General features: G+C 39.8%; 1 long non-coding RNA gene across 1 annotated transcript in view; it reads left to right on the forward strand.

Annotated features, from left to right (window-relative positions):
* The first annotated feature begins 992 nt into the window (after nucleotides 1–992).
* Nucleotides 993–14497, forward strand: part of LOC123818141 — a 46501-nt gene continuing 32996 nt past the window's right edge. The window contains exons 1-2 of the long non-coding RNA XR_006785580.1: nucleotides 993–1228; nucleotides 6361–6447. This is a non-coding gene — a long non-coding RNA (uncharacterized LOC123818141). The remainder of the gene's footprint in view (nucleotides 1229–6360; nucleotides 6448–14497) is intronic.

Here is a 14497-nt window from a genome sequence, read left to right on the forward strand (position 1 = left end):
CTCTAAAACACAACAAGTGCATATTATTTAAAAATTACATACATATTTTAAAGACATATCAATACATTACCTCAGGTACTTATGGGGAGGAGGTGGATGGAAAAAAATGAAAGTGGGAATTAGGAAAGAAGAGAAACAAATTTAACAATAGAGACTATCCATTTAAATTACTAATAACAATGTGCCCTGCACATGTTACCTAGGGTCCTGTCAAAAATACATTAGATAAAGTAAGTTGGCTACACAAGGGAAGGGGAAGCCACATTTCAGAATGCACTAGAAAGGAGCCAGTCTGGGCACTACAAATAACACCAAGACAACCCCACACATTCATATAAGAAGTTACTTGGACATGCACACTAACTTTTCATTATTAGCAAATCCAAACAATTTTACTTTTACTCCATGGTGCACATGTCACTTAGATTAAAAGTAAAAAATAAGAAAAGGTTTGTGGTACATTAAAAAAATTTCAACTTTCTTCCATTCTTGAAAAATGAGAAAACACAAATAGGAAGAGAATGCCTGAAGGAAATGTAGTTTGGCTTTAACATACAGAGTTCCTACCATCTTATTTATTCAAAAACTTGGCTTTCTTCTCTGTATGTAATAAAACCACCCAGAAAACAGAGAGGCTCTGAAAAGTGACAGCCACAGGGCAATTATTCAAGACACTTGGGTTTTTTAGGACTTGAGGGTTGGGGGGTCTTTCATTAACAAAAGTCAAGCCCACCAGCAATATGAACCTTCCACTATGTGAAAGGAAAACACCAATTACCCAAACCAGGCATTAAGTTGGAGAAAAAGCTAGAATGTCAGTGGAAAAACAACTTTATTGATTCCCCATGTTTGCCAGTGACATACCAGCAGCAGGTCTCATGATATTACACAGGAAGTCTAGCGCAGTCAGAGCATTTGCTTTGTTGCACACCCGTTGCAGCCAGACCTTCCTGTCTAGATGACGATACCGTCCGATCCCAGGAAAACAAAACAAAGGGGGGAAAGCCCAGCAGCTGCAAGTAATTTCTGTCCAGTCATCAGAACAACTTTCTGCTTTAATTGTAATTACTACACCAACGTTCAGAACTAACTGGGGAAATAACACAAGAACATTAACATGGACAATGCTGAAACAGTTGGTAGATTCTATGTGCACTGTAAGTTGAGTAAGAAAAGTAAGTGATTTTTGAGAAAAGTGCAGTTGTTTCACAGAACAAAGACAAAATGGGTAAGTCCTTAAATAACCTTTTCTTTCTTCTGTAGGTAATCACTGGGCACTATGTCAGGTGGCATTCAAGTATCATTTTTTTAAGTTCCTAGTTAAATTTTATTTAATATTTCCAAAAATAAGACTATTTACAACAAGAGAACTCAGTTTAGAACATAAAAATAGGAAATTAAAAACAACTAAAACAGTGTATGCAAATTAAGCAATCTTAAGGGTTAAATCTAAGTTGCTGATTCTCCATTTAACTTTGCAGGGGGGCCTTAGCATTCACAATGTATTTTTGCAATCTTTTAATTGTCATGAGGTATAAAGGGATGAGAGCAGAATTGAGGTCTAAAAAATATGACTTGTCATAAATTGTCATGAGGTATAAAGGGGTGAGAGCAGGGATGAGGTCTAAAAAATATTATTTTAACCCATGAATTGCTTTAGTTTTTATAAATGATAATACATACAATATTTTCCATATAAAAACTCTTTGTCTTAGTTCAAGTAGAGCATATTGAAGAAAATCAGTTTAAATACCTATGTTTATTATAAACATTTTTTATCATTTCAAGGGAAAAATTAGTTTCTTTGAATGGATATTTCTGAGATTAAGGTAAAAGAATGAATTCACTCTAATCAGGATTTCTGTCAGCATAACCTTGAGGATTTTTTCTTTTTTAGTTTGAGGTCCTGCCAGAACAAAATTAAATATGGTGGGATTTGTGGATTCAGTGGTGATTTTTTTCCTTGAAATTTGATCTTTTAGAGTCAAACCAAATGGAAAATCAGCAGCTTTCCAAAAACATAGGCACTTCTGTGTTGAAACATGATTCTCCAATTCAAAAGACAGATTAACTAGTAAAACTACTGTTTTAAAGCAGCTCAGATCTTGTCTCTGCTTTTTACTATACTGGTGACCCAGTCTTCCTTATTTTCAGGCAGCAGGACATCACTATTGATACCCAGCAACAGAGAGCCCTGTGGGTGCTGGCATTTAGATTATGACCAGAGTGGAGTAATCTCAAGGCCAGGATGGGAAGGCTGTTCATGTGAAGGGAATAGTCCTCACATTATGTATATAGTTATCAAAATAAATTAAATTCAGACCTTCTGCAACACTGGAAGATGTTTGATCACCAGGAAAGTCATAGCTCCAGTTAAGCAGAGGATGTCTAGGCAAACAATCTGTGTGAACAGCTCTTAGGATACTGTCTGAGAGGGAGGCTCTAGAGAATGGCTTTGGCTATCATGCCTTTCAAAGCTGCTTTATGCTGCTGATGCTGTGGATGTTGATGAAGCAGTCATTTTAATTCACCAACAATTTGAGGAGCACTAAAAACAAATCAATACTTTTTGGCTATTTTTATTAGCCATGATGTCTGAAACAGACCTCTTATCCTTAAACCTTACGATAACCTCTTGAGAGTAAGGATAGATGAGGCTCAGGCATTGCCTATAGTGAAAAATAGTGATGCTGAGACGGGCAGGAGAGAGACTGGGAGGGCGTGGACAAACACTCAGCAAACATTAAGGCACTGCTCTCCACACCAGCACAGAGAAACAGTTTCTTCTCTCAATGCAGCTCACATTCTAGGTGAGAGTGGTGGAGAAGAAACAACAAATAACTAAACAAGGTCATCTCAGATAGTGTCAATGCTATGAAACAAATTAAACAGATAATATGATGGCAAAGCCTTAGGGTAGTAGTAATTTGTCAAGTAGAGCAAGAAGCAGGGAGTGTAATAGGTGAGGGAGAGAATGGTACAGACAAGGCAGGCAGAGAGAAGGGGGCTATCTCAGGTGTCTCAATTTGGTCATTACTGTCATTTGGGGCCAGATAATTCTGTGTTTCAGGGGTGTTGTGACCTATAGACTGTTCCTGGGCACTTTCCAATAGATGCCAGTAGGAGACCTAGTTGTGGCAAGCAAAAATGTCTCCAGACATGACAAAATGTTCCCTGGGACATTTGAGAATCTCCAGTTGAGAGTCACTAGTTCTTGTAGGGCCTTAGAAGCAAAGGTAGCAGGCAAAATATTTAATAACCCACATGGCATGAGCATCAGCCAGTCAGGCTAGATTCTGTCTGTAAATAACCCACTAGGCTATACCAGTGCATCCTGGGTAAATATCAGACCTGTTATACCTCATGGTAAGTAATTTAGATTTTATTATGATTGTGATAGAAAACCATAGTACTGTTTTAAAAAAGAGTGAATGACATGATATCTTCCATGATTTCCAAAGGACCACCTTAGTGGTTAAGCACAGGATAGTTTTGGGGCAGGGCAGTATGAGAGGAGGGGAGACCGGTAGGAGGCTACTGAAGAAATGCTTGTGCAAGACAATGGTGACTTGGACTAGGGTCAGAACCATGGAGATCACAGTACATTCTGCAGTGGGGGCAACCAAAGAATCAAGTTCTAAAACTGTTTTGGCTTAACAATAGAGTGGATGGTGGTCATTCACTCAGATGAGAAAACTAGGGGAAAAACAGATTTTAGAAAGAAAAATCAAGAATTCTGTTTTAGGTATGTTAAGTTTCAGATACCTATGAAATATCTAAATGAAGTTACCTGACCTGTACCAGTGCAAATTGGATATATAAGTCTAGAGGTTTGTATAAATTTTATAATCACCAGCATATGATACAGAAACTACCAGAAATATCCAGAAGACAATGTTTATATAAACGATCAACACAAGAGAAGTCACCAACCATTTAAACAAGGTTTAAACCATTTAAGCCTGACCACTTGCTAAGGAATATATTTTATGGCCTTCCTCCCATAACTTCTGATTTCCTCCTTACATTTGACAAAGATCAGCCTCATTTAATTTCAGTTAATAGTCTACCCTTTGTACTTTGTTTTCTACTGAAAAATCTTAAGCAAATACCACTGTACATTTCTCAAGGTTTCCCTGATGAGGCAAAATTAGATGAAATCTATTAGGCACTGGAATGGGGAAGGGTCAGGGAGAGAAACTCATAGAGGATGTTCAGGTCACAATATGAGTCCTTATTCTTAATGCCAGATAGTCCAGGAACCCACATTAAATACCATCTGTTCTAATATTCAATACATTTTCATCAGATGTTTTATTTAGTATTATTAAATTGCTGATCATACTATTGGTTTTGGAGGACAAGTATTACTCCATTAGATTCAAACGTGGTTCTAACAGACATCAGCATACACTACTGTAATAATAAATAAAGACTTATAATTAAATAACACATTGTGATTTTTCAAAGCACTTCCTATGCTAACAAATTTTATTTTCACCATCATTTTGTGACATTGAAAAGGCAGATATTCATATACCTATTTTAAAATGAGAAAACTATTGTTCAATGAGATTAAATAATTTTCCCATGACCCTACAGTTGGTAAGTGCTAGAGGGGAAAAAAATGGAACACAAGTGTTTTGACAACTAATTCAGCACTGAAAGGGCACAAGGCTCTGTGCCAGTGCATCCCCCGGTGCAAGTCACCCTGCATGACACCAAAGGTGCACTCTTGTTTGACTTTCCACCTGAAGAGGATCTGTGGTGCTTCTTAGTTCAGGCCTATTTGCCTGTGCTCCTTCTCTGTAATCTAACTTTCCCATGCTTGATGGACTCATGTGGCTGCCTTCTGTATTAAACATGCTATTTTTCCTTGTTTCTCATCCTGTCTATACTAGCTGACATCTTCCTGAGATTTCTTTGCTGGCATTCTAGCTTTTCCCTGATTACTTCAGGCCTTTTATGACTGAAACAGTGGAACAGTCTGTAAACTTAAATTATATTCTTCTCCTTTTCCATGAATAGTGGGTTTACTCTAACTTTGTCTTTCACTATTAATTGTTTCCTTTTTTAACCTAAATTTTTCATTTGGCACTGATAGTATTTTGACTGATTTCAAAACTAACATATGATACTGTAGAAAATTATATAAATGTACAAAGAAGAAAATATAAATTACCATATTCCCATTAATCACATATCAGTACAATTAAATTGCTTGATTACTTTTGTTTTTTCTTCAACTGAATGCTTAAATAACAATTTAAAATTCTAGTTAATAATGAATTTTACTCAAAGTACAATTTTAGTCATGTTCCATAACCTTGGGGCAGAGTAGTAGACCATGAATTCAGAGAGGCCACATGACAGTGTATTTCATGTGTGGGCCACTGTGAGAACTTTGGCTTTTATTAGAGTGAAATAGAAGACCACTGGAGAGTTTTAGGCAGAGAAGTAACATAATTTAACTTAAAGGATCGATTAATTAAATTACAAAGTTAAAAGGCCACAGAAGAACAAAGAATTCTAAGAAAATTAATATGCAATTTAGCCTTCTCTGTTTAGTTTATGAGCCCTATGATTTAACAGAAACATATTTTATTATATATAATTGCAATAACGGAAGTCTAATGAATAGTTAAGTAAATATTCATTGTTACATTTTCATCTGATCCTAGCATTTTATATTTACAAAGTCTAGAATCCTGAATCTTAAATAATAACTAATAAATAACTGTTGGATTAAAAAAAAGGAAAGGGAGGAAGAGATTAAGAATGAGTGGAAAGAAGGGAAGGAGAAGACAGGAAAGCTATTTAGTATAGTAACTCCTATAAATAGGAAAATACACTGTTTAAGACAAACAATTAGGCTAATACATTTATTAATTCATTTCTTAATGTTTAAGGAATATATAATATGATGAGCTTACATTTCAAAAACAAAGAACTGAAAATCTTTTGTTTCTTAGGACTGATCTTAAAAACTTATTGAGTATATAAGTGCCTGTTCTTACTGTAAAATATTTTTTTGCCCTGTCTTTCTCAGTAATATGGATTTTTTTAAGAATAGGTATTCCTAACCCCTACCCTTTCACATACATGCACAAAGACAAATACTTGTGAAAAACTAAGATGTGCAAGAAGATGGACATACTTCTGAGTTTCTTCCCTTAATCAATGCAGACTAACAAAGCACTAAAATTTTCACGTTTGAGCTTGGTTTTGCTATCAGTATTTTAACAATCCCTGACTGACAATGGTTCTACTTATTATTTTTTTTTACTTTAAAATAATGCAGAAATGATGTGCATTCAGTAGAAACTACACTTTGAGCTTTGAATTTTGATCTTTTCCCAGACTAGTCATTGTTGGGTAACACTCTCTCTTGGTGATGCTGGACAGCGGTGGCCAGCTGTGGATCCCAGCCAGCCACGGATCACAGGGGTAAGCAATCAATGCTCTCCAGCATGCTGTGCTGCTGGCATTTTTCGGATACTGTGTTTGTGTTTTCCCATCCCATCATGTCTATAAAATCCCCATCTGTGTCTCCTGTTTCTAGTAAGAGGAAGGCAATTACTCTTGAGATGAAAAAAAGATAGTTGCCCAACTACAGGCTAATGTAAGTGTTCTGAGCACATTTAAGGCAGGCTAGGCTAAGCTATGAGGTTTGGTAGGTTAAGGGTATTAAATGCTTTTTCAACTTACGGTATTTTCAACCTATCATGTATTTATCAGGATATAACCCCACTGTTAGCTGAGGAAGCTCTGTATATTAAAGAGAGTTATTCTATGCACTTATGAAGTGCATGAAATCTGTTTCTCTTTTGTTGTATTTAGTAGCTCAAGCTATCATTGGGAAAGGCACTAGAGTGGCATATTCACTCTCCTGTGCAAAGCAAACCTGCTTCTAGCCCAAGCAGCTTCTACATCTTCATGATCTAAAACCACCAACAAGAAGACATACTTGAACTGAGGGTACAGCAAGAATGCATTTTTGTGTGAATCTCCACTTACCCTTTCATAAGATCTTGCACATCAAATGTATCCCATCATGTATCCCATCTACATGTCAAAGTTTTAATTTTTTAATACACAATTCCACCAGAGACTCCACAATGAGCTGTGCTCTTTTAGCCTTTCCTGCCAATGCCAGATAACAGATTGAGCAGCAACACTCATCTGACAGCTTTGTGATGAGCCTGGGAGGCCCGAATGGATACAGATTGCTCTGCCATCGCTGCACTATCGTCCCTGCTGTTCTAACTGTGAAATCCCCCTTTGTGGATTAAAGAGACAGTTATGATTAAATGCCTGGGCCACAGCTTTATTTTAATGATTTCTTTCTTCCCATGTACAAGACTGACTTGATTAGTAAGTCTCAGGCAGGCACCACATAATTTTCTGTTATCATGTAACACAGATTTACAAAAGAATATAAATTACTGGATTTGTTGTAGACTAGAGTGGTGTTATCTTTATCATTTCCTTAAATTCAATTATCCTCAGCTAGCCAAATTTATCTTGATTATACCTTGGTTAAGCAATCTGCACTTCTGATTGTCCATATACTTCCCTGAATTTTTACTCTGGGTACCAAAGAAGGATAACATTCTTTTTAGTCTATGACATGGAATCATGGTAAATTTTTATAAATATAGATTGAATAATGAATTTGTCACTTACTTCTCCAGAGGGTCATTTCAATCATCTTTTTTTCTTTTTCTTTTTTTATAGTTAAATATTTTTTATTAGCCAATGTTGAAACACTGCTTCTTTATCAAATTTCATTCATAAAATTTTTTCTTTTATTTATTTTTTGATGTATTTTATTGATTATGCTATTACAGTTGTCCCATTTCCCCCTTCCACTCCCCTCCACCCTATACACCCTCTCCCACCCACATTCCCCCCCTTTAGTTCATGTCCATGTGTCATAAGTTCTTTAGCTTCTACATTTCCCATTCTATTCTTACCCTCCCCCAATCTATTTTCAACCTACAATCTATGCTACTTATTCTCTGTACCTTTTCCCCCTTTCCTCCTCCCACTCCCCTGTTGCTAACCCTCCATGTGATCTCCCTTTCTGCAGTTCTGTTCCTGTTCTACTTGTTTCCTTAGTTTCTTTTGGTTTTGCTTTAGGTGTGGCTGTTAATAATTGTGAGTTTGCTGTCATTTTACTATACATGTTTTTTTTTAATCTTCTTTTCTTAGATAAGTCCCTTCAACATTTCATAAAATAAGGGCTTGGTGGTGATGAACTCCTTTAACTTGATCTTATCTGAGAAGCACTTTATCTGCCCTTCCATTCTAAATGAAAGCTTTGCTGGATAGAGCAATCTGGGATATAGGTCCTTGTCTTTCATGACTTGGAATACTTCTTTCCAGCTGCTTATTGCCTGTAAGGTCTCTTTTGAGAAATCAGCTGACAGTCTGATGGGAACTCCTTTGTAGGTTACTGACCCCTTATCTCTTGTTGCTTCTAGGATTCTTTCCTTCATTTTCACTTGGCTAATGTAATTATGATGTGCCTTGGTGTGTTTCTTCTTGGGTCCAACTTCTTTGGGACTCTCTGAGCTTCCTGGACTTCCTGGAAGTCTATTTCCTTTGCCAGAATAAGGAAGTTCTCCTTTATTATTTGTTCAAATACATTTTCAATCTGTTGCACTTCCTCTTCCCCTTCTGGTATCCCTATAATTTGGATGTTGGAACATTTAAAGATGTTCTGGAGGTTCCTAAGCTTCTCCTCATTTTTTTGAATTCTTATTTCTTCATTCCTTCCTGTTTGGTTGTTTCTTTCTTCCTCCTGGTCCACTGTATTGTTTTGAGTCCTAGTTTCCTTCCCATCACTGTTGGTTCCCTGTGCATTTTCCTTCATTTCCTTAATCATAACCTGCATTTGTTCATCTAATTTGTGACCAAAATCAACCATTCTGTAAGCTTCCTGATCACCAGTATTTTGAACTGTGCATCTGATAGGTTAGCTATCTCTTGGTCGCTTAAAAACATGAGTTCTGGGGCACTGATTTATTTTGTTTGAGCCATCTCTCTCTCTCTCTCTCTCTTTTTTTTTGGTCTAGTTACTCCTGTTACTATGAGGAGCGGAGCCTTAGGTGTTCACCAGGGCTGGGCACCCCAGTCACTAGATTGTGACATTGCATGTGAGGGCGGGGTCAAGAGGGAACAATGGCGGTTGCTCCGTTCTCTGTGGGACCTCAGTCCCTTCTCTGGGTTCCTGGGTTGCACACTCTGCCCTGCCCCACAATCGCAGCCTCACTGGGTCTGCCGCTGCAGCTTGCGTACTCAGGGTCCACCCACTTCGATCTTGCACGCCCCAGATGCCTATGTGCCCCTGGATGCCTTATGCGCCCAACTCTCTCTGCTCTCAGCACTGAGACCTGCTCCTGTCTGCTCGTCTCTGCCCCTCCTACCGGTCTGGATGAACTGGTCTATTTCAACTTCTTGGCTGTCCGACTTCCATTCAGATAAATTTTCTGTCAGTTCTGGATGTTATTCTGCCTCTAAATTGTTGTTGTTCCAATCTTGGTTGTGCATGGAGGTATGCTGCATCCACCTATGCCTCCATCTTGCCGGAAGTCCTTTTTTTTTTTTCTATATTGAGGATTCTCACTGGGAAGGTCATGGAGGGTGGAGGTGTGGGAACTACTAGCTGCCATCTTTAGGATGCAGGTTGACGGCAGTGTCCTCACGACCAGGAAGACCTTAAGAACAGAACAATTCAAAGGACACACTTAACCTATCATAACTGCCTATCTCCCTGAGAAGAAACACACAGTAAATTACAAATTGTATCTCAGATAAGATTCAAAATAATATGAAAGATGCTGAAGATAAAAGTACTTGCTGAGTATGGGTTCAGGCACAAAGTTACTTGACACTATCAAGGCCCCGGATTGTTCAACTTGACCTCTGTGACTACAAAGGACTCAAAGCTCTCCCAGGAGATAAGCCTTCTGAGGCCATTGGAGTCACTGCCAGAAAAGAAAGCCCCACGAGAAAGGGACCTGGTCTGTCTTGTTCACAGCCAGGATGCATTACTATGTTCAGCTTTTTAAAACACAGGTTTCCAGCCCTAGCTGGTATAGCTCAGAGGATTGAGTGTGGGCCGTGAACTAAAGGGTCACTGGTTCAATTCCCAGTCAGAGCATATGCCTGGGTTGCGGGCCGGGTCCCCAGTGGGGGCCATGTGAGAGGCAACCACACATTGATGTTTATCTCTCTCTCTTTCTCCTTCCCTTCCTCTCTCTCTAAAAATAAAAAAGAAATAAAGATATTTAAACACAATAAAACACAGGTTTCCAAATGCTAAATTTTTTTGACTAGTTTGTATAACTCCTGCTATGCATCCCTTAAATGGTCTCCCCCAACTCCAGGCCGTTCTTGGTCCTGGGTGCTCCTGAGGGGCATTCCTGGGCAGAGGCATAACACTTGGCAGAGGAGAGCACCTACAGACCCACAGGACACTGCTGCACCACACCCGTGCCATTCTGATAGCTACTCAAATGACACAGCCTGCTATGCGTCCTAAAAATCGGCCCTGCACCTCCCTGTTCTGCATACCTCTGCACACAGAGCAGTGTCCGCACACCCCGGCTGCTCAGGAAATTTTCTGAGTAAATTAATGATGAAATGACCTATTTACTTTCCTTATTTTGTATTTTTATACTTACACATTTTCTCAGAAATGTTGCCATTTGCTAATTCAATACCAAAATACCAAATATCTGCACTGGTATTATCCACATTTCCAATGCCATTCATCAAGACGAACCCAACCCATTGTCTACTATGCAGCAAAAATCCTCCTGGGCCCTAGAGGGATGCCCCAGCAACCTGAGTGAGCTGGCGATGGTTTGGACTTCTTCCTGAAAGCACAGATCCCATAAATAATTCACAAATACATGAGAAAAGGGGACGCCAAAGAGATTAAATGACTCATAAGTATACTGCTCTTTGGGCTCAACTTGACTTCTTTTTTGCTTTGGTCACAGGGTCTAAAAGTTATTTTTATGACCAGCTACATACATAAAAGTAGATACACCCATATGACAGATTGCAGAGGCTTGAGGAAATCTCTAGAAAGACATATAGAATCCAAACACCAAATAACTTACACTCATTGCCTACCCACTATGTGCCACTCACTGTGTGAGCCACATACACACAGTCCAGAAGCATCCACGAGTAAATACTAGCCTTTGACCCATCTTATAGTCGGCAGAGCTAAGTTGTGGGGAGGTGAAATAATTTGTCCAAAGCTACAGAGCTGATAAGTGACAAGGAGAAAATACAACCACCTGTCTTTTTATCTCTAGAGTTCACATGGTAAGCACTGCACCATCTACCTTGTGAAGTTACGTAGCTTCTCTGAGATCACAAATTATATGCTAGCATATATAACTGAATATTTAACAGAATATTTAAACTAGAGCAGTCCTTGCACATTTTGGCCCCTTGAATTTTTCTCCCTGGCTTATGAATTGGTACGAGTTGCTATGGTAACACATTCCAGACTCTTCCTTCCACTCTTTCTTCATCATACCTTTCTCTCCGACTCCCTCATCTAGTCTGGTGTGGTTCCCATAAGTGACTGAACCCTGGCGAGAAGGGCTAGTGTCTGCCCAGCCACATTTCAAGTGGAAAAGACACTAACCTAGCTACTCTATAACACTTAACTAGATACCCCCCAAAATACGCAAAGTAAGTGTTAGTATCCCCTTTTTACAGTTGAGTAAAAGCAGGTTAGACAGGTTCAGAGAGGTTAAGTAACTATGCAAGATCTTTTAGGGAGTAAGAAAAAGAGTTGTCACTTTAATTCCAAATCTAAGATTTCACTCTTTTCGTTGCACACACTGCCTCATTATTGAGGGAGTCCTATAAAAATGTTTCTCTTAAAGTTTGCTGGAGTTTTCAGGACATGGAGAGCTGACTAGCACACTGTCTTAAGTCCAGTACAGCTGACTAGTTGACAAGAGCATCAAGCTATCTCCTAACAGAAAAAAAAATCACCTTGTAGAAATATAACACATGATAAATTTTGATGGGAGAAAAGGACGTTTAAGAAGATTCAAATAGACATCTTCCCAAAATAACAGGGGTGGGTAAATCTTTACTTCAGGGCCTTACATGACCAAGGACTAAAATGAAGACACAAAACAACCAGAAGAGAACCTCACTGCTGGTGGTTAGAGGTGTCTGAGAAGCTTAAACATGCAACTTTCTCTGATATGAACTTAGGGATGTGACCCAAAATCACTGTCAGGGGAACGCCTTTCCATTTTTGTAAAAATATTGCTTGTCTCTTCCTTCCTTCTCTTGAACTATATCAATGCATTAATAAAATAAAAGTCCTTTCAACTGTAGGCACAGAGAGCCACTCAACCCAGCAATAGCAGATGCTTTAAATCCAGCCCAAAGCCCTCAGACCCCTCTGGCCATTTCTAAGTGCCTTTGTGCTGCTGGTGGCGTGCTATTGCTTTCTGGGGCCTCATCACTGACTTGTCTCTCGAGGACTCCCTCAGGTTCCTGGGCTGCACACTCAGGAAGCTAGACATGCCTGGGAGTTTGCATTCCCCCAGGGTGGCCCTCAGCTAATAACTGATAGTGCAGGACAATTAAAGTCTAGCTTTTGGGTCTTAGGTCAGAAGAGCTGTGAATCTATAGACTGCCTGAAACCCCACCTCACCCTCCTCTCTTACGGTGCTTCCTGCACTTCCTTCCAGTGTCTCTTGGGAGTACTTCCCTAATAAATTACTTGCATATACAATTCTCATCTCAAAATCGGCCTCTAGGCAACCCAGGCTGACACTAGCCCAAAGAAAAAACAGCCAGAGTGGTTTCGGTAAGGCTGCAAGAGGCAATCACAGACACAGAAACAGAGCGCAGCACTGCCTGGGGACTGGGAGCTTGAGAACATCTCGGTCCTACTGATTCTCCCCCTGCTGCACCTCCCTGTGGCGCCCATGTAGTGGTTTGGTGTTTGTGTGTGTTTCTCTGGGCATCTGTCCCATTTCCTCACTGCAAACAGCTTTTTTAAATGTCAGGCAGCTTTGTCCAGGGATGCTCGGGTCAGACAGATAAGGCTGGCCCCAAGGCACGCCCTTTCATCAGAGGCACACACAACCCATTTAAGTTTGAAAGTGCAAGTGTGAGTGAAGATGAGGAGGAGTAGAAAAAAAAGGTTCATGAAATACAGATACATTGGCATGTTACTGTAAATCTTTTATACTTGAAAATACACTGGTAATTATTTAATATGGAAAATCTGTCTAAGACAGAACATTTAAGCACATCAATTAATAAGTTTTACTAGCCCTTCTCACAGGTGTAGCTGCCTTATATTCTTGAATGGATGATTGCGAGATAGTCTGTCTTGCCTAAAATAGACCTGTGTGCCAAAGGACGATGAGCGAGTGAGAGGGATGATATGAACTGCGGCCTTTTCTTTCCATCTGAAAACAGTGTACATTTTGGGGCCCGCCTCACGTTTAGTGGTGCAGGTAGCCACCGGGCAGCTCAGCACTGTCTCCCAGGTCTTCCCTCTGCAGCTCAGCACTGTCTCCCAGGTCTTCCCTCTGCCCTTCTGCCAAGAGATTTGACGCACTAACCATCCGTCACATCTATCCTGTGGCCATAGCTCCCAAACATTTTTGGCCCATAGTTACACCACAACCCAATATGTGCCCACACAGGCACATACGTGCAAAATGCATAAACACAGTCCAAACAAATATTTTGTGAAACAGTGCTTGTTCTTTCTGCCTGTGATGCACTCTGTTTTCCATGGTTTTCTGTTATAATTGAGTCTATTTCATTTTTTTTAAATGCCAGCAGCAACCAACTAAATTGATTTTAGGGCCCATTAATGGGTTACAACCAGTGCTTTGGTACATTAAAGGCTTGCATCTACATGCTGGTGTTACTAGAAGCATTGCCCCTGTAAGTCATTATCATCCACTAACACTTTGTTGTGCATCAGTTTGTTATTCATGTAACAAATTGTTTTGAGCACCTGCCGCATGCAGGGCTTTTTCTCTGGGAGCCAAGAAAGATACAAATGCAAAGAAGTACCCAGCCCTATCTTTAAAAGCTTGCTTACCATCAGGGGCCTTAGTCGCAGGCAACAGGAGCCTGTTTTGGCTGATACGATATATAGGAGCTACATATTATATATAGTATATAGTTATAATATAGAGTTTCATAGTTACATGTATTAGAGAGAGAAAGAGAGAGAGATGCTTGCCCAGGACTACCAGGAGGGAGAGAGAACCAAATGAGTCTTGCATGTCCAGAGCCACAAGCCACAATGACAGTCACACCCAGCAGTGGTCTGCAGCTGCCCTGCTGGCACTCCAAACTGTGCTGCATGTAGCCTGCACCTCAACCCAGCCCTGTACCCCTGTCACTGTCACTGGCCATCACTGCCACTGTTGCCCTGGGAGAGTCCATGTGGCAGCCACAGTGGCCCTCCCCAGTT

Source organism: Phyllostomus hastatus, unplaced genomic scaffold (genome assembly GCF_019186645.2).
Source record: "Phyllostomus hastatus isolate PE091 unplaced genomic scaffold, TTU_PhHast_1.1 phas_contig_254, whole genome shotgun sequence".
NCBI lineage: Eukaryota > Metazoa > Chordata > Mammalia > Chiroptera > Phyllostomidae > Phyllostomus > Phyllostomus hastatus.